Source organism: Furipterus horrens, unplaced genomic scaffold, assembly GCF_987537825.1.
Source record: "Furipterus horrens unplaced genomic scaffold, mFurHor1.1.pri manual_scaffold_5, whole genome shotgun sequence".
Lineage (NCBI taxonomy): Eukaryota > Metazoa > Chordata > Mammalia > Chiroptera > Furipteridae > Furipterus > Furipterus horrens.
The window spans coordinates 107,839,533-107,859,674 of NW_028327175.1; the positions used below are offsets into that span (position 1 = coordinate 107,839,533).

The 20,142-nt window shown below is 47.0% G+C and overlaps 1 protein-coding gene and 1 pseudogene across 2 annotated transcripts in view; one reads left to right on the top strand and one right to left on the bottom strand.

The window, feature by feature from the left end:
- Positions 1 to 20,142, bottom strand: part of SNX29 (sorting nexin 29) — a 581,450-nt gene that overhangs the window by 24,509 nt on the left and 536,799 nt on the right. The gene's annotated exons all lie outside the window — the stretch shown is intronic.
- Positions 15,906 to 16,082, top strand: LOC150009254 (small ribosomal subunit protein uS14 pseudogene; annotated as a pseudogene).

The window sequence follows — 20,142 nt, forward strand, 5'->3', positions numbered from 1 at the left end:
AAGTGTAATAATCCACATTTGCTTCTTTCATGCAAAATGGAGATAATAATACTTATTTTTTCTCAGACTGTTAAGAAAAGTAACCCCCTCCGAAGCATCACCCAGGCAAAAGCTACAGTGGTTATAACGTATGGGTGCAGAGGGAACCATAAGGGGCATTACAAGTGCGTGTGAAGTGAACAGACCCAACACCACATGCAAAAATGCATAAAGGAGAAGACTGAGAGCTGCGACTCTCTTCATCAAGAGACAGATACGAAATGTCCGTGTGTCCTACAGACCCACCAGAGAGGCCGACCGCCCAACAGACACGCAGGGGGAGAATGTAGTGAGCACTTCACAGAAGAAAAACGTGTTCAGTAGTTCCGCTGATATTTGTCAAGGTCCCAGTAGGTACCAAATAGCAGAGTTCCTGCTCCTGGAGAGGTGACACTGAGGCGCTGGGCACTAGTACCTGTTTCCTGAACTCCCTGCCCCCCTAGCCCCCCGGCTGCCAGTCCAGTCCCAACACAGCACCCGAGCAGTCCGGCTCAGCAAGCGGCCACACTGCGGCACTCTTCTGCTCCAAACCCTCCCCTCTGCCCCCTTGCTGTGATCCATTCCTTAAAATGTACTCTGACGGGCACTGCCCCTCCACTTCAGACACCTCAGTGGGTGCTGGGCACACCCCTGCCCTGGGGCCTTTGCAGCTCCTGGTGTCGTCACCCCTAAGGAAAGAAAGGCTGTCTGCCTGGCTTCCTCCCTCACCTCCTTCAGGTCTCTGCTCTTCTCTGAGGTTCTCAGTGCAGCCCGCCTTGCCCACCCCCTCATTTCTTACCTCCCCTACTCTGCACTGTCTCTCACTCGGTATGTTTCTCTCATTCGGTACGTTGTACTGATGTGCTATCTTTGTCAGCCTTGTTCACTGCTGTCACCCAGCACCTAGAGAGAGGGTGACACAGAGTCCTAGAGGGGACACAACACAGCCAGGACAGTTATCCTCAGTACTCATCTGGAAATGCAACCTGCAAAAGTTGAAAGATGACTGTTGCCAGGCACTGGCGGGGTGCTGAGAAGTGGTTAGGGGTGGCTGGGAGCTGTACCAGGTGGTGAACACGTAGGGACATTAAGGGAGCTGCGTGTGTGCACGTGTGTGTGCACGGGTACCCACATAAACATACCCATGCAAACCCTTTGACTCAGGAACCCCTTCCAGGCATCTCTCCTACACAAATACAGTGGAACCGCAGTTCTTGAACTGAATTCATTACAGAAAACTGTTTGAAAAACGAATCTCCTTTGCTGGTTGCCTGAGAGATGTGTGATTGACCACACAGGGACCAGCATGGGAGGGATTTGGGTAGATAACTGAGACCTGAAGCTTTGTTCGACAGTTGAGACTTTTTTTTCCATGAACAGCTAGGTTGAGAACCAAGGTCTGACTGTACTTGAGATGTGTGTGCGAGGACGTTCAGTGCAGTATGGTTCTCCTAAGGAAGCGTGGAAACAAAGTCCCTGCCCATAGGTAGGAGACACTAAATATATGAAGGTACATTCACAAAAAACCAACACAATCCTGCCGTTATGGAGGGTGAAACACACCCATGAGCACCGACACAGAAATATCTTCAGGATGTTTAAGTGAAAAAAACAGGTTACATAACCAGATACAATGCATGGTCTCATTTTTACTAAAAACGAAACTTCCGATGCTGACAGTGGGCCTGTGCACGTCATCCTGCACCTAAATGCAGAGACCGCAAGGGCGGTGGTGAAGGCCATGTTCACACTGGCTCTGCATAATCACATTGTTGAACATTTTTCAACTGGAACTTATTCACACGTTCCTCATTCACTAAAAAATGCAATAAAGGAGAAAACTTCGCATGAAAGAGTCCCTAGGCTGCGGCTTAGAGATGAACGAGGGGCAGTTTCCACGGGCGCCTTTGCGCGGCCGTGACAGCAAGTGCGCACAAGCCTGGCCTGGGTTAAGCCATTTAGAATGAGCCTGAGCTGCCAGGTACAGCTCTGACCTGATCCGTGTTTCAGTGATGAGAGCATCTGATCTGTGTTTCGGTGATCAGAATTGCCTCTAACCAGTCCAATTTATCACCTTCTCCTCTGTCTTGACATTGAGTTTGCCAGCTGGGTTTTCCCAGTGTCTTGCTTTCACCCTCCTTCACAGACCTGGGTGGGTAGCTCCAGGAAACAGTGGTCTTCAAGAGTCTCCCTCCCTAGTCCTTAGTCCCCAATCACTAGCACTGCCCCTGGGAAGAATTGCAGGTGTCTGTGGACTAGGATTCAAAAAATCCCAGACAGATCACAGAACTGTATGGCAGAAGTCCAAGACCTCCCCAGTCTGCAAAGCGAAGGCCACACTGAACAACGCAGCAGCTCTGAGAGAGCTGAGGGTGTTAGCGTGGTCTGTTCTAACTAGGTTTACATAGCTTCTTAAATCAAAAAGCTACTTCTGGTCAAGATGGCAGCATAAGTAAACACAGCTCACCTCCTTGCACAACTACATCAAAATTACAACTAAAATATAGAACAGCATCACCCAGAACCATCAGAAATTGAGTTGAATGGAAGTCCGACAACAATGGAATTAAAGAAACCACATCCATCAAGACTGGTAGGAGGGGCAGAGATGCAGAGGGGCTGGTCCCATACCCACAGCTGGTGGGTAAAAATATGGGAGGGAGATCTTTGGAACGAGGAGTCCCAGCCCACACCAGGTACCCCAGCCCAGGGTTCCTATGCCAGGAAGATAAGTCCCCATAACTCTTTGTTGCAAAAACCAGCAGGCATTGAGTCAGTGGAAGAAACTTCTGTGGTCTCAAGCAGTTCCCCTTAACAAACCCACACACGGACTTACTCAGACTCACTCCCTCTGAGCTCCAGCACCAGGGTAGCAGCTTGAAAGGCACCAGTGGCATACAGGGAGGTACTGAAGTGTCTGGCATTAAGGTAAGAGCTAGGGGACAGCTTTCTCCCACACAGAAAGGCAGGCAGAGACCACTGTCCCCTTTCTGACCCCCCGCCACCACCACCACAGAGCTGGCAGGGGGGTGCCACATCGGAGACTTCATCAACCTGGCTAACACTGCTTGCCATGCCCTGGGTATCCCCAGAGAGTCCATCCCATCCAACTTACCAGCACACACAAACTGTTTACAGTGTCCTTTCCATATGAGTGGCTGGTCTTGGCTCACACTTCACAACTTCCTAAATCCTCTCAAACAAGCAACAGCCAGCTTCTGTGGAGTCCCCTGTCCCCATACCTCTTGCTAAGTGGCCTCAGGCTTGACACTAGCAGCAGCCAGTCTAGAGTCACAGCTTGGCTTCACCTGGGAATCTCTAAGCCCAGCACAATTAGCAGCCATCTCAGGTTGCTTTATAGCTCATGCAGGGTGGCTCCAGGCAAAATACAGGTGGGGACTGACCTCAGCCTGCACCACCTGGGAAACCCCAGGGCCTGTGCACCCAGTGGACAGCTACAGACCACATCAGAGCACCAACCACCCTGACCCTGAACAGCTGATCCTCTACAGAGGGTGGAGGTTGGTGGTCAGTAGTCACAGCCAGTACTTGCAGCTGACTGGCCTGGGTAAATCCTTCCCATTGACCTGCCAACAGCAATCAAGGCCCAAGTAAAAGAGGAGTGTGTACTCAGTCCACATGAAGAGTGCACCTCAAGTACCCAGCTTGGGTAATAGAGGAGGCTGTGCCACTAGACTCTAAAAGACACCTACTACATTAGGCCAGGCTACCGAGACAGGGAGTCATAGCAGTTCTACCTAATACATACAAACAAACAAAGGGAGGCTGCCAAAACAAGGAGGCAAAGAAACATGGCCCATGTGAAAGAACAGATCAAAACTCCAGAATAAGAGCTAAATGAAATGGAGATAAGCAATCTATCATATGCAGAGTTCAAAACACTGGTTATAAGGATGCTCAGGAAACTTAGTGAGGACCTCAACAGCATAAAACGATCCAGTCAGAAACAAAGGATAAACTGATTGAAATAAAGAACAATTTACAGGGAAACAACAGTAGGGCGGATGAAGCTGAGCATCAAATCAATGATTTGGAACATGAGGAAGCAAAAAACTAATCAGAACAACAAGAAGAAAAAAGAATAATAATAATAAAAAAGGATAGTAATAAGCAGCCTCTGAGACAACTTCAATAGGTCCAACATTCACATCATCGGGGTGCCAGAAAGAGAAAAGGAAGAACAAGAAATTGGAAATCTATTTGAAAAAATAATGAAAGAAAACTTCCCTAATTTGGTGAAGGAAATAGACATGAAAGTCCAGGAAGCACAGAGAGTCCCAAACAAGATGAACCCAAAGAGGCCCACATCAAGACACATCATAATTAAAATGCCAAAGATTAAAGGTAAAGAATCTTAAAAGTGGCAAGAGAAAAGCAATTAGTTACCTACAGGGGAATTCCCATAAGACTGTCAGCTGATTTCTCAAAAGAAACTTTGTGGACTAGAAGGGGTTGTCAAGAAATATTCAAAGTCATGAAAAGCAGGGACCTACAGCCAAGATCGCTCTACCCAGCAAAGACATCATTTATAATCTAAGGGCAGACAGAGATTCCCAGACAAGAAAAAAATGAAAGAGTTCATCATAACCAAATCATTATTATATGAAATGTAAAGGGACTTATTTAAGAAAAGATCAAAACTATGAATAAAATGGCAATAAATATATATCTATCAATTAAATCTAAAAAACAACCTACGCAAACAAGAAGAACAGAGCCACAATCATGGATACGGAGAGTGTTTTGAGGGTTGCCAGATGGGAGTGGGTGTAGGGGAATGGGTGAAGAGGTGAGGGGACTAAGAAGTACAAATAGGCAGTTACAGAACAGCCATGGGGATGTAAAGTGCAGTACAGGAGATGGAGTAGCCAAAGAACTTATGCATGACCCATGGACATGAACAATGGTGCGGGGATTGCCTGAGGAAATGGGGGGAGGGGGGAAAAGGGGGGAAATTGGGACAACTGTAATAGCATAATCAATAAAATATAATTTAAAAAAATAAAACATAAAGCTGATCATGTCACACTCCTTTAACACAACCCTTCAAAAGCTGCCTGATGCCCTCTGAATAAACTCCGTGCCCCTTAAAACCAGCTGACAAGGCCATGTTCCCTCCACCAGACAGACTGTGTATGAAACCAAATCCTTGCTTATCAGGAATTTACCTCTAAGCTCAGAAGTCACTTCATTGGAACAGTGGCCCCTATTTTAACATGATCCCTCCCTCTCAGGCCCTGTCCTTGCTGCTTTACGTATCCACTCCTTGTATCCACACAAAGCCAGCAAGGGAGGTCCAGCTGATACCCCAACCCCTTCTCAGATGAGGAAACTAAGTCACAGAGGTTCATTGGCCCAAGGTTTAGAGCACATAGGTGAGGGAGCTGGGGCTGGGCAGCTGGCACTCTGAGTCCCAGGCCCTCCCCTGTAATCAGAGCACCATCTTCCTCATCCTAGTGGTGTTCCTCTTTCCATAAACTTTGATAAATACAATGCTAAAGATAACATAAAGGCAAAACCACAAATTAACTTAGAGTAGGGATTAACAAACCACAGGGGTCACATGCCTTTGTAAACAAAGTTTTAATGGAACACAGCCCTCCATTCAGTTCCATATTTTCTATGGTGCAGTCATGTTACAATGGCAGAGTTGAGTAGTTGCAGAGACTGAATAGCCTGCAAAGCTGAAAACATTTACTATCCAATCCCTGACTCACAGCCTCCTCTAGAGAAACACCCAGGTCATGATGTGAAGCAGGCCAGCAGGAGCTGCCATTCCTGAGCACTTACTCTGAGCTGGAGGGTGGGGCCTGGAAGAGGTTCATCTGGTTGAGTCCTCAGGGCAGCTCTGTGGGTTGGCAATGACGAGCCCACCTTTCAGATGAGCAGGCTGAGGCTCAGCAATGTCAAAGAGCTTGTCCCATGTTGCTCAGCTATGAACTATAGAGCTGGGATCCGGAAGTGTGACTCCAAAGTGCACGTGCTAGTTCATGGTACACATAAAGCGGGGCCACTCGTCCCTATAAGCGGTGGCGAGGACGCACTTGTGTACCGAGTCTGCTGCTCCCTTTCACAAGTCCTCTCACTCGGCCCTCGTAAATCGGCTGTGAGGGAGGCGGCATGCATCCTGTCCTACAGATGTAGAGACCAAGGCTGAGAGAGAAAGCTACTGGGCCCAGGCACTGTGGGTGGCTGAGCTGATGTTCTGACCCAGGCCTGACTCCGGAGCCAGAATTTATTCTAGCATTTTAAGTCAGGGGCTTTCAACCCTGTTACTTTAGAATCACCTGAGGAACTTTTAAAAGAAATAGTGATGCTCGGACCCAAGCTCCAAAGATTTATGCTGTACTGATCTGGGCAGGGCTTGACCTCTGCATTTAGAAGCATGCCAGGGGAGCCAATGTGCAAGCGAGGGCTGAGAACCACAGCTTTAAAGCAATTGTACCATTTGAGGAAATTCTGCAAATTTAAAGATTAGCTAAAAGTAGAATAAGGCCATTTATCTCTGAGGTCAAAGGTGGCTTTTTGGTGAGCTGGCAAATGAAAGATAAGTGTCTGAACTTTCTGAAGAAATGTTCTAAACTGTTTTTGGAAGCCAGCAGATCTGGGGACGGACTGTTTTTGAAGGTCCGCTGGAAGGAGATCTGCATGCATGAGGCCAAGGGTTTTCCAGTATTTTCCTGGCAATGTGCACCCTCGTTTCATTATCCCAGACCAAAGCAGGCCTCATGCAGGACAAAGATCACCAGATGATGAGGAGGCTCGGCTCCCCTCGCCAGGATGCACTTGGCTTTTGAGGATCACTCAGCCCACCGTGAACAAATACTAAGATCATGTTTCATTGCACCCTGAGTCCTTCTACCCTGTGACTGAACTGAAAATGTATTCCCATTTAAATACAACTGGCAATCCTGAGCTTCCCTCATAAGTTTCCTCCCAGAAAGAGTGTTATGAAAATACCATTTCAAAAAAAATCCCATGTAAAAAAAAACTACAGTTCAGTCTTCCTTAAATAGTTGAAATAAAGCAAAAGATACTCCTTCCTCCACCTGCCTCTTACCGCTTCAGCCTCAATATACTTTTTGAACTAAGTTATTATTTTTTTGAATAGGTGACACATAAAGTGGTACAAAATAAAACAGCAGAGGGAGACGTATAGAAAGTGAAGTGTCCCCACCCCTGTCCTCCAGCAACTATGCTTATCCCTTTTTAATGTATCTTTCTAAAGCTATCCATTGTCTATATAGCATATAAATATACACATGTGTGTATGTGGGTGTATACTACATATACATCTATTTCCTGTTATTTCTAAAAATGGAAATCTATGCACTGTGCTACACCTTGTATCAGGGAGATTTTTCTGTATCACTACATCTAGATTGGCCCCATTTTTCTCGTCCAGTGGTCAGCAAACTTCTCTAAAGGGTCAGATAATAAACATTTTAGGCCTCCTGGGCTCTTTGGTCTCTATTGCAACTACTCAGTTCTGCTCTTGTAGCGTGAAAGCACCATAGACAGTATGTAAATAAATGGGAGTGGCTATGTTCCAATAAATATTTATTGACAAAAACAGGCAGTGGGTAGGATTTGGCCCACGGGCCAGAGTGTGCTAACTCCTGTTTGTCTTTATACTTCAGCTGTCTAATTGCAGTTCCATCCATCAATGGCTGCATAAGACCAAGGAGGCAACGGCCTACTGGCCCAGAGCACAGGGACGAGGGATGGCCTTTCTCCTTTACAAGTACTTGACTGCAAACGGAGACCATCTATCTGTTTACTACTAAATGCATTTCAAGCTAAATGATGGAACAGATTTTGCATAATGACTCCACTGGCCACTGAGCAGCATCCAGGACACCAAAATGCCAGGCTTTGGGACCACCTCAAGCTGGTTTAAGCAGCTCTGTTTTCTTTTCACATATATGTGCAGAAGGGCTGGGGTCCTGGGACAAGGGATGAACGTGAACTCTGCTTCGACCCTTATCCGCTACATGTGAAAATCCAAAAGACACTAATGCAAAGTGTCTTGAGGTGGCCTGACCTATAGATACTCAACAGACAGCAAATATGATGAGGAGGGAAATCCATTAAATAAAAGGTCAAAACTCTACCCCAGGATTTTCCATCTGCTGTGTTTCCAAGAACCTACATCATTTAATGGAAAATCAGATGCTATGATAAAGACCCAGCTGTGAGTATGGCCACAAATCCAAGATATCCCATGATCTGTTCTCGCTTGCCCAGCCTTCTCTCCCTCCATGTTGGAATGCCTGACTAGATGTGCTGAGGCGACCAACTTGTTCCTTCTTCAGAGAAGTCTGCCCTGACCTCTGGCCTATAGTTAGAATTGCCTGTTAAACTTTTTGCTCTTCAAACAGACACAAACCAACAATTCCCTGCAATTTCTCCAAGCACCTGGCCCATAGCAGGTGCTTCCAAAACATCAGCTGCTGAAGTAAATAATGACATCTTCAGGATGCACACCGTGGACCCTGACTGGAGACTTGAGCCATGAGAAAGAGCTGGCCAGAGCCAGGCACAACACAGGTCCATCCTCTGACCCAGAGCCCCCACAGGTCTAGCTGGAGAGGAATTCTCAACACAGACAGTGTAGTGAGTACAGGACAAGAGACCCCAATTGAAGCCACTTTTATCAAGAGCCTGCACACAGTACCAGACAGTGGGCCCTCAAGGCACACAGGTCAGAGGAGGCACAAACTGTAACCAGCTAACTGCCCCTATACCCCTGTATGAGCCAGCGGGTGGCAGAGCTGTCACAGAGGAGCGCCTTGTGTGCCACTAAGATGCAGCATCAAGGGGAGCTGGGGTCAGTCACAAAGGTGACATCTGACCTGGGTCTTGGAGGTGTGGGATTTCAAAAGGGGATGGGAGGGGCCATTCAGGCAAGGAAAGCAGCCTGATTGAGGGCAGAGGGGACACCGTGTTGTGCTCATGTCCTGTCTTCTATAACAAGTTACAAAAACTTAGCATCTTGAAACAACAGAAGTCCCAGCTGGGCTTCCCTGGGCTAAAATCCTAGTGTCTGTCACAGGACTGGTTCTTTCTGGAGGCTTGAGGGGAAATATCTTTTCTTGCCATTTCCTTCTCCTGCTGCCTGCCTGTGTTCCTTGGCTCGTGGCCCCTCCCAACCTCACAGCCAGAAGTGGCTGGTCAGTCCTCCTCATGTCACGTCTCTGACCCTGGCTGTTCTTCTTCCTCCCTCTCCCACGTGCAAGGACCTCTGTGACTACACTGGGCTCACCCAGCCCAGATAACCAGGCTCATCACTCTACTTTAAGGTCACTAGATTAACAGCCTAATTTGTATCTGTGGCCTTAATTCTCTTTGGCCACATATCGTATTCACAAGTTCTGGAATTAGGACGTGGACGTCTTTAGAGGGACATTAGTCTGTCTACCACAGGTCATTCAGTTTAGCAGGAGGAGGAGGAAGCCGTGGAAAGAAGGTTGTAGCAGAGAATGCAAGCCTGATACGCTGGCCAGGTGGCTACCCACTGCCTGGTTCAAGACCAGGGACAGACTCAGGGAGAGAAGTGTCATGGGAACAAGATGTCTCCTTGAGACAAACCTGGACAATGGACAGCCCTCGCAGCCCTCCTGAGGCAGCCTTCAGGAAGTTTTTCAGAAGCATACATTGAATACTGTGTGCCTGGCAACATGCCTGCTCTTAGACCATCTTGCTTAACTGAGAGTGAGTGGATAGTAGGTGAAGGGCCTGGCTTCTAAGGTACGGCTTCCCCGCTTTCTCCACTGCGTCCTAATAATGGTGGGCTTTCTAGGTCAGTCATAAAAGGAGCAGGTTCCTCTCTGCTCGGGCTTCTCTGCCACCCATGTCCTATATATAGAGCAGGCTAACCGGCTGCAGCCCCAATGGGACATGACAGCCCTTGCCTACTTTTGGGGGTGCCCCTGCAGAGAGAGGAGCTGCAGCAGTGTGGTTTGGAATTTCAGGAGAGTCACTTAATCAGTGGAGCCTCGACTTGCTCAACATGGAACTGCAACACTGTCACCACATTGTAGGGTTAAGGAAGAGGACCCAAACCACATATAAAGTATTTCTCACAATCTCTGCAGTAGGGTGGGATCAATGACAGCTATGACTACTATTGCTATTATTTTGTAAGAACCACAAATCAGGTTCATCTTCAGACCCTGTTCTACGAGCAGAGGCTACCCAGGCTCCACCGCAGCGAGGCTGGGGCTCATCAGCAGTGTCAAACAAAGAGGCAGAGGGGAAGGGCTGGCCTGTGTGCCAGGACTCTGCCTGGGATGAGGTACATGTGGGTGCTCACGACACTGGTCCACAATTAGACCCCAACGGATGCACATTCTGGGTGCTGATTCAACATGCCTAAGGTAGCCACTCTGAGACTGAAACCACCTTCCCAGGGAACCTGCCAGACTGGTATGTCAGCCAGTATGTGGCCGTTTCCTCTGACCCAAGGAAGAAAGTTCCCTTCCTTCGTCCATTGCAAAACCTACACCTGCTCAAGTGAAGGCACTGGAGAGAGGGTTAGAGCTCCTCAGTGCGGTACACCCATTTCAGAAGCGAAGAGCTGAGGCTCAGAGAGGGGACCGAGTCAGCGGAGGTCTCCCTCTAGCTACTTAAAGAAAGGCCCAGCCATTCCTTTGCCCAGGGGCTTTGTGCCTGCTCCTGCCTGGGCTCCTCCACAGACATCAGACTGCCTCCAGGAACACACTGCCCTTGGCAAACTGGGGCCCTGGTTTAGGAAAGGGACCTTCAATATCCTGGAAGCTGACAAGGTAGAATGTGGCCCAGCAGAGCACAATCTTATTGATAGGGCAGCCGCTTTCATGTGTCAAGGGTGCCATTTGTAAAGGAGGACAATGATGGGGCAGATGGACCCCAGGCTGAGACAGAGATGACAGGGAAGACGAGGCATGTGGCCACATGGATGGAGTCCTGCTTGGCCTGGACTATGCCCCTGCCATCCTGTGCTATCTGTCCAGCTCCCCTACCACATGCCACACTCCTCTCTCCAGATCCTATGTGCAGCATCTGCTGAAGGCAGCTGGCTACTCTGGAGGGTCTAAGACAGGGCAATGAGAGGTATAATGGGGAACAACAGCTGTGGGGCACAGACAAAGAGGGTCCAGGAAATTACCATCGTCAGAGATGCCCCTCGAGATTGACGTCAGCATCCTGTCACAGACAAGGTCTCAGAGGGTGACTGCCACTGCAGCCCATGTGGCTGCAGTGCATGGCTACGTCTAGGCTCAGGGCTGTTGACTCCCAAACGTAGTTCTCTCCACCACACCGCAGCCTCCGGGACAAAGCGAAGAGGATCGTCCAGGTGGGAAGAGCCAGAGCTCTAGACCTCATTTCATCAGCCCCCCTGCCAGCCCAAGGCTCACACTCCTTTGGCTCCCAGCTGGGCTTTTCAGGATGCACTGGGTGCCCTCCTCTGTCTTCTCTGTGGGTCCCTATCAGGTACTGACATCCCCAAGGTGTGTGGGCAGGGCTCCATCCTCCTCTCTATTCTCATGTCTTAGCAAACTAATTTCAGCTCATGGCATTAAATGCCACCTACGTGAGATGATTCCTAGGATTCTCTACCCACCCCAGAGCTCCATCTGAACTCCAGGCTAACCTTACACTCAGTGCCCACAAGCACTGCAAACGTACCATGTCCAAGGCCACCTCTTTATTCACCTACTGCCCTTGGCTGTCCCCAAGTTGTAAGTGGCAACTCTCTTCTCTCAGTTCTTTACACCAACAACCTTGGCACCATCCTGACTCCTTTCTTTCCCTCATACCCTCGTTGACCTATCCGCAAATTTTGTCTGTTCTACTTTCAGAATACATCCAGAATCTGACTGCTGCTCACCATTGCCCATCCCAGCCACCATGTCCTCTCACCTGAGAGACACATCATCTTCTACAAGAAAGCTAACAGCTCCCATTTCACTCTGATAGGCAGCCACAGTCCTCCCTTGACAAGGCCTGAGTAACCCAGCTGTCCCATCACCTCCCTGACCTCCCCTCCACGGCTCTTCCTCCCCCTTCACTCCGCTTTCTGCTACACCAGCTTTCTGGCTGTTTCTCAAGCACACTGAACACACTTTGCCACCCCCCTGCATGTGTTTCCTCTGCCTGGCTCAGTCCTTCAGGTTTCTACGCTGTGTCAAACTATCCTTGTGGCCTTCCCCAAACCTTATATAACACATCCCCATCAGGCCCCTTTCCCTACACACCCTCTAGGATGCCCTTTCTGGTTTTTTTTCTTTAAGCACTTACTACCTGACATATATGCATTTATTTAATGTTTATCTCCCCAACTAGAATGTCCATAGGGCAGAGACTTTGTTTTATTCACTGTTGAATTATCAGTATCTGAAATGGTGCCTAGCACATAGTAGGTGCACAATAAGTATTTGCTGGGGGAACAGATGGACGGATGGCCTGAGGAATTTCCCCCACATCATCCCTGCTCAGATCCTGATATGCCTTGTACCTGCTCTCTGCTGGCCCAGATGAGGCAGCTGTGCTTGTCCCTGGAACTCTGACAGATCCTGGGGAGAACCAAGCCAGCCCAATCTTACCTTTTAGTGTTTAGACTAATTTTAATCTCTTTATTTTTATGTATCTTGAAAGCGGTTTTAATCATTTATATTTAAAATGTCTTTTAATAAAAATGTATGCATAGGAGGCAGCTGCTTAAATGTCTCTGTAATTTTCTCATCATGTTTTCTTAGTTTTCCAGTCAAAACAACATCCTTAATCACAGTGGTTCTATATGTATTAAGAAATAAAGATTCCACCCTTTGTTCTTTATAATTATTTATAATTATTAATTGATCAATCAGGTAGTTATATTCTACTTATCCTTCTTGGGTTGAACAAAGGATGGAAAAGGAGAATTAGTTTTACTTTATGGGGTTGAACACCTACTCTGTGCCTTGTTGCTGTGTATTTACTGTGTCACTACCTACCTCCATGCTGTGAGGTCTGGGTCATTAGCTCCATTTGTCGATAAAGAAATATGAGGTGCAGAAGACAGAATAAATTGTCCAAGGCTCTACAGCCAAGTGACAGATTGGGGACCTGAACCCAGACTCCCCATTCTTTTCAGTTGTGGGTTTTGTTGTTGTTAAATTTTTTACATTTATATAGACAAGTTATAGTTCCCCTCAATGTACAGAAAAACAAATATTCCAAAATACCAGGGCTGCTCAGGCTCCCCCTGAGACTCTTTTCCCTTCTTGGTATTTCTTCTCTTAGAAAGGACTCCCACCAGAGGTAGTAATGCCTCCCATCTCTGCACCCCCTGCAGGGAGTGTCTTGAGAGCCAGACTCCAAGGCCGCTGTGATAAGGGAGGCCCTGCCTGGCTTAGCAGCACCACACTGAAGGCAGTGGGGCACAGCAGGGCACCCCATGTGCTGCTGAGGCTGGACGAGCAGATTCAGGAAGCTGACTGAGCCCGGGCCTGGTGTCTGCAGGACCTTGCTGGCCCGGCGGAGGTTGGTCTCTCTCCTGCCCATTGCACAGAGTGGGCACTCAGTGTCTGGTGAGGAAACCAACCAAAGAGCCCCTACGTGCCCAATGAAGAAGACAGAGATGTTTTTCAAAGGCTGCCCCTGGGTCTCAGGCTGGAATCTGAAGGCCTCATCATAACCCCTGAGGCCCCGCCTGGACTCTGACCTCATCTTGTACCACGTACCCCCCAGCTTCAGTCCTCACTGACTCCTGGTCATCCTCCCCACTCAGCACAGACTTCCCTGACCCCAGACCAGGAAAGACTCCAGTATCTCACCTAACAGCAGCGTGGGTCCCTTGTGACACTCATAGTCATAACTGATACCCTGCCCTGGGTAAGTGGGTCATGGCTCACTCTCTCTAATGGTGGCAGTGCCAAGGGGCCACCCCCATAACACCTGCCCCTCATGGTGTGAGGCACTACAGACAGACCCCTGCACTGACTACGGCTTCTGTACCCATACAGAGCCTCCAGGCTGACCTGGAAGCTCCCTGAGGACAGACTGTTGGTTTTGTCTCCCTAAAGCCTAGCATGGTGGCTAGGAAGGGGCAGAAGAGGCTCGACAAGTGTTTTTTTAAATAAAGGCACGACTCTCAAAGCAGGGGTGACGTGGCTATACTGATATCAGAAAAAATTGATTTTAAATAAAAGGTTACAAGAGACAAGAATATTATATATTAATGAAAGATTCAATGCAGCAAGGAGAATTAACAATGATAAACATTTACCCACCTAATAACAGACCATCAAAACCTATGGAGCAAAAACTGACAATTGAAGGGAGAAATAGACAGTTCTACAATAACAGTTGGAGACTTGAAGAACCGACTCTCACTAATGGATAGAACTACAGGCAGAAGATAGAAACAACAAAATAAACCCACTAAACCTAACAGACCTACAGAACACGCTACCCAATAACAGCTTCTCAGGTGCACATGGGACATTCTCCAGGATAGACCATAGGTTAGGCCACACATTAAGTCTCAAAAGATTTAAAAAAATAGATGTGCAAAGTACCTTCTCTGGTTTCAGTGGGATGAAATTAGAATAACAAAATAAAATTCACAAATTGTTAACGGCATTAAATAACACACTCTTAACCAATGGATCAAAGAAGAAATCACAGAGAAATTAGAAAACACTTTGAGGCAAATGAAAACAAAAATCAACCCACCAAAACGTATGGGACACAGCGAAAGCAGTGCTGAGAGGAAAATCTACTGTCATAAATGCTTAAAGAGCTAGAAAGATCCCAAACCAACCATCTAACTTTACAACTCCAGGAACTAGAAAAAGAAGAACAAATTAAACCCGAAGTTAGCAGAAGGGAGGAAACAATAAAGATTAAAGGGGATAAACAAAATAGAGAACAAAGAAGCATTAGAGAAAATTAATCAAACCAGAAGTTGGCTCTCTGAAAATAGCAACAAAATTGACAACCCTTTAGCTAGATGGACTAAGAAAACAAGAAAAAAAGACTTAAGTGACTAAAATCAGAAATGGAAATGGGGACACATCCCAATTCCACAGAAATAAAAAGGATTATAAGAGTGAACAACTGTACCGTCGGCGGCGGCAGCCGTCCATCTCGAGAGACGATGGTGTAGCTTCTTAAGAGTCTATCTGCACCGCCGAGAATGGCTGTGCAGTCCGACTCGGGAGTGACACGGTATCTGTCTCCTCCCGTGTTGAATCGACATCTTGCGATGACGCTGGAGTGTCCTCTCCAGTGAAGCTGAAGCTACAGAGCCTGGGCAGGGTGATATGGAGGGTCTGCTGTTGCCCAATTTGTTGTACCAATAAATTGGAAAACTGAGATGAAATGAACAAATTCTTAGAAACACAAACCAACCAAGACTAAATCAAAGAAGTAAAAAATCTGAATAGACTTATAACTAGTAAGGAGATTGAATCAGTAATAAAAAATCTCCTGACATTTAAAGGCTGGGACCTGATGGCTTCACTGGTGACTTCTGTCAACAATTAAAGAACTAATGCCAATCCTCCTCAAACTTTTCCAAAATATCGAAGAGAAGGAAATGCTTCCTAACTCGTTCTTTGAGATCAGCGTTGTCCTAATATAAAATAGACAGAGACACTACAAGAAAACTATAGATCTATATCCCTGATAAGCATTGATGAAAGATCCTCAACAAAACACCAGCAAATAATTTAGCAGCACATTAAAAGGATCATATGCCAAGACCAAGTGGGATTTATTCCTGGAATCCATGGATGGTTCAACATACAAAGACTGATAATGTAATATAGCGCAGTAACAGAATGAAGAAAAAGACACAATCATGTCGCCTTTTGCTTTGTTGCTCCAGAGAGAGCAAGATGGGTCACCAGGAGCTCTACTGGAGCCATCTGAGAAAATTCAGCCAGAGTTCTTGTTCTTGCTGCATCTGCTCAAACCGGCACAGTCTGATCCACAAATATGGCCTCAATGTGTGTGCCAGTGTTTTCATGAGGACACATAGGATGCAGGATATAGTCTTTGTAAAGTTGGACTAAGTGAACTTCCTTGAATGGGCCATTCAAGACATCCATCTTAACACAGAAACAATGCTAGCTCTTTGCACATAATGTGAATGAAATAGTCATGTGATTATACAAATCTTTTAAAAACTTACTATTATCTTCTCAGTGGATTTATCTTTAAAATTTGTGACTTATTTTCCTCTGGTTATATAAAAGTATTCGTGGTGAACTCTGGTAAATGCCAGTTTTTTAAAGTGTCTGCTGTATATAGGAACATTCAGTATATAATCAGAGACAAACTGTCTCATGGGTTGGGGCAGTAAAAATAAAGCTGTTGAAAAATTAAGGAAAAAACCCATAATCATGTCAATTGATATTAAAAAAGCATAAACAAAGTTCAACACTCTTTCATTACAAATACTCTTGCATCTTTCACTTCCAGAACCCAACCCTGCACTTGGCCATGTGGGGAGGAGTTTAAATGCATTAGTCTCTCTCAATCCTCTTAAGCAATCCCAAGGGAAAGGAACTACAATTACACCCAAACTATAGAGCAGGAACTGGGGCTGAGTGAGGCTTTGTGACTCCCAGGTTCAATACAAATATTAAGCAACCGAACCAAGACTTGGACCATATTCTAATGTAAAGTCCATGCTCTGCAGCAGCAGGGATGGCAAGTGTCTATCACCCCATGCTACAGCTAACTACTTCTTGCTCTGAAATTCTTTATAACGAATACAAATGGGTTAATTATTACCCTTCCTTGGAAGCTATGGCATCTCACCAAGGAGCTCTTGCTGAATTCCCTGGCATGAGGCCCCCGGCATGGTTAAGAGCTTGAGCTTTGGGATCTCGGCGCTGCCATCCACCAGCCAAGCCAGGTGGCCCGGGGGAAGTTCTTTCACCTCGCTGGGCTTAATTTTCCTGATCCTCTTGAGAGGATGGTAAGAGGAGACAATTCTAATTATAGCTCTGTCAAGGGCTGCTGTGAGAAATAATGGGATTTCCTGTGAACCCACTGACCCCAGGGTCTGACAGAATCAGGAATGGCAACTGATTAATAAATGCCTGCCGAGGAAATGAATCCCGTAACGGGTGGCCTGGAGGAATGTTCCTATGCCATACAACTTGAAAATTCCATCAAAGGCCCCAATAAGGGAACTGGCCTCTTCAGAACAAGAGTGAATAGAAAGGAAGTTCAGAGTCTCCACAGATGACAGAGCCTGCAAATTTTACCAGGCAAGCCCTATGACCCCTTTCCACTGTCCAGCATCAGCCCTCCCTTCCACCAGTCTTTTGACGTTTGCTGCTTCAAGACTACTGAGTCCACCTTCCTGACCCTGCCTGAGTGTCAGGGGACACTGCCTCAGAGCCTAAGGCTGTGTTTACGTGTGACAGCGAGCTGCAGCCTGGGTGAAGTCACCCAGGTGTTGTGGTTCCTTGCCCCAGCTTCCCTGTCCCTCCTGCCTATGTTCTGATCAGTGACAAAACCTTATTTAAAAATCCAGGACTGTGGACTTATTCACCAGGACAGCCTTCAGCAGCCACATCTTCTGGAAGACCTTTGCCCCTGGTGAGGTGAGCAACGGTAATTCCTGTGGCTTTGGAATGTGACACGTGAGGGTTGAGTCTAGAGTCTACAGTCTCTGCCCTTAACTCGGGTGACCTTGGCCAAGCCAAGGGATCTGCTCCTGCTCTGTAACAAGAGGGCATCTGATTCTACCTTAGACACCCAGGATGAAGAACGTTAGAGTTCCTGTAGAGCGGTGAGAGGACTTCTCATCCTAGACTCTGTCCTCCAAATGGAAAGAAAGTCCCTCAAAAGTCCCCATCAGCTGGGAGAAACTTGCAGCAGCAGACACCTGGGGAGTCTACTTTACAAGTCCAGGCAAACGCACGACAATTCCCAAGGTCATGAACTCATCCTGGTTAATACTTCACAATAAAACCTCCTTGCCAAATCCCAGCTGGAAGCATGTCTAAAGATAGGTGATGCCTGCTAGGGAGTGTTAAGGCACACTTCCCACTCCATTAGGAGTGATGAGCTGGGGATGTGCAAAAGATTCCTGCACAGAATCGTGATCTTCTGGCTTAGTGGGTGTGGAAGGCTGGGCCAGAGGCCTCACAAGCTTCTTAAACAAAAACGGCCACAGACGTCAGCTGTAACTTTCCTGACAATTGTACAACAGACCCACAGAATGGACGTTTGTCCGCCCACCTTCTTTTCTTTCAGGGGGCCACGCCCTCCTTCTGTAACAGTAATGTTCAGTCCATGAGTTGAGGTGGCTGAATGCCCGCCCCCCACTCCCCCTTTCTCCAGATTTAGCTAATCAAGATCCCGATTCCCTGGGTCACATCATTGGCTCAGAGAGGAGACCATCAGAATCATCCCTGGAATTTCAGCTGGAGCTACGGGAAAGATGTGATGAGGAAAAATCTGACCTAGGGCTTAGGCTGGAACTAGTGATAAGATCAGGACCTGGATCTATAGGTCCATAAGGCCCATAGCTGCCAGGGGCTGTCTTTCTAGCAGATAGAGAAAACTTGCTTGGCATGAAGCCAACACATGAGCTAGTAAGTACTCCTTTTCAGCTTATGCTAATTCAAAGTAGGTTTGTGAAATTTTGCAAACCAGAGTCATTCATGACACATACCTTGCTTCTGGGACTTTTAGAGACTTGGACACTTAGCATTTTGAGCACCTACCATGGGTCCAGATACCTTACTAGAAGCCTTTACCTTATTTTAGCAGTTATCTGATTTTTTAAAGGCAGTGATAGTATAGTGCTTACATGCAATGGACTCTACAGTAAGAAACCTGGGACCAAGAGCTGCCTGTGCCCAAAGTTCATGCTCCCAACACTTTGCCTTAAAACAGTGCAAGTTTAGGAGTTTAGACCCAAGCTCAAATGCCAGCTCTAAAACTTACTCACTGTGTGATCTTGGTCAAGTCCTTCAATCATCACTCTAAGCCTCAACTTCCTCATCTATAAAGAGGGAATAACAATAGACCCAACCTCTCTTAGAACTGCAGACTAAATGAGATCCTGCATATAAAATGTTTAACACAAGGCCTGACACAGCAGGAGCACCAGGTGACCTGGCTGATTCAGAAATGGTGGTTCAATTTCGGGGTAAGTCTGGGATAAGACATTGAAGGATTTGAGCTAACTGGTGATTAGGTCTGTCTTTGCTCTACTAATTTTAAAAAAGAAAATAGCAGCAGTGTTGCAAACATGAGCCCTTCTGGACTTATCAGCTAAGCCACATCTCCTTAAATGGATGTTTGGAGTTCCCTATTGCAGGAAATCAATGGAAAACAGTTTTTGGTCATTACAGTAAATATTCTCTGAGCATCTACCATTCCCCAGCCTTGTGCTCCACAGTAGGCACAAAAGGCAAAGGGGCGGAGTTGCTGCCCTCTGGGCATTTGCACTGGAGGGGCAAGAAGCACAGGCACACATATCACGGTGATAGGGGACGCAAATGTTGGAAAATTTTAGTTTAGGTAATAGCTAATAAACTTAAGAGTCAATGCATGTAAAACGCTATTGTTTCAGGAACTGACTGTATGACCGCATGACTCCAGGAGACCATAAGCAGCTCCACCTCTGGGCCTCAGGAGGACTGCAGGCAATCAAGGTGGCATCTGAGCCATTGTACTCCAGGGTGAGAAGTCCACCACCCAGGACACAGATGAAAGAATGCTACAGCCTTTATCTGACTAACTTTTCCCCTGAATTCCTAACCCCTTACCTATACCTTTCTCCTCCATAACCCACTGTCTTCTCAGGTCACCAGCCATCTGAATAAAGTACCCATAAAGATTCAATCCCTGTCTCTGCTTATTGGGTTTGGTAGTGACAGGCAGCCTGAACACCGTCTTTCCCGGTTTCAAAGTCAGCACGAGGCACTGGCTGCCAGGATGGAGAGAAGTAAGGACACGTGGTGATGGGAATCAAGAGAGGGGCCCATCCCTGCCTGATGGTAGTGGTGATGGGGTATCAGACAGCTTAAGGTAGACTCCATTAAGTCAGAGACTCGGCCCAGGCCTGACCTCAGGAGACAGGTTGGGCTGTGATGTGTGGTCTGG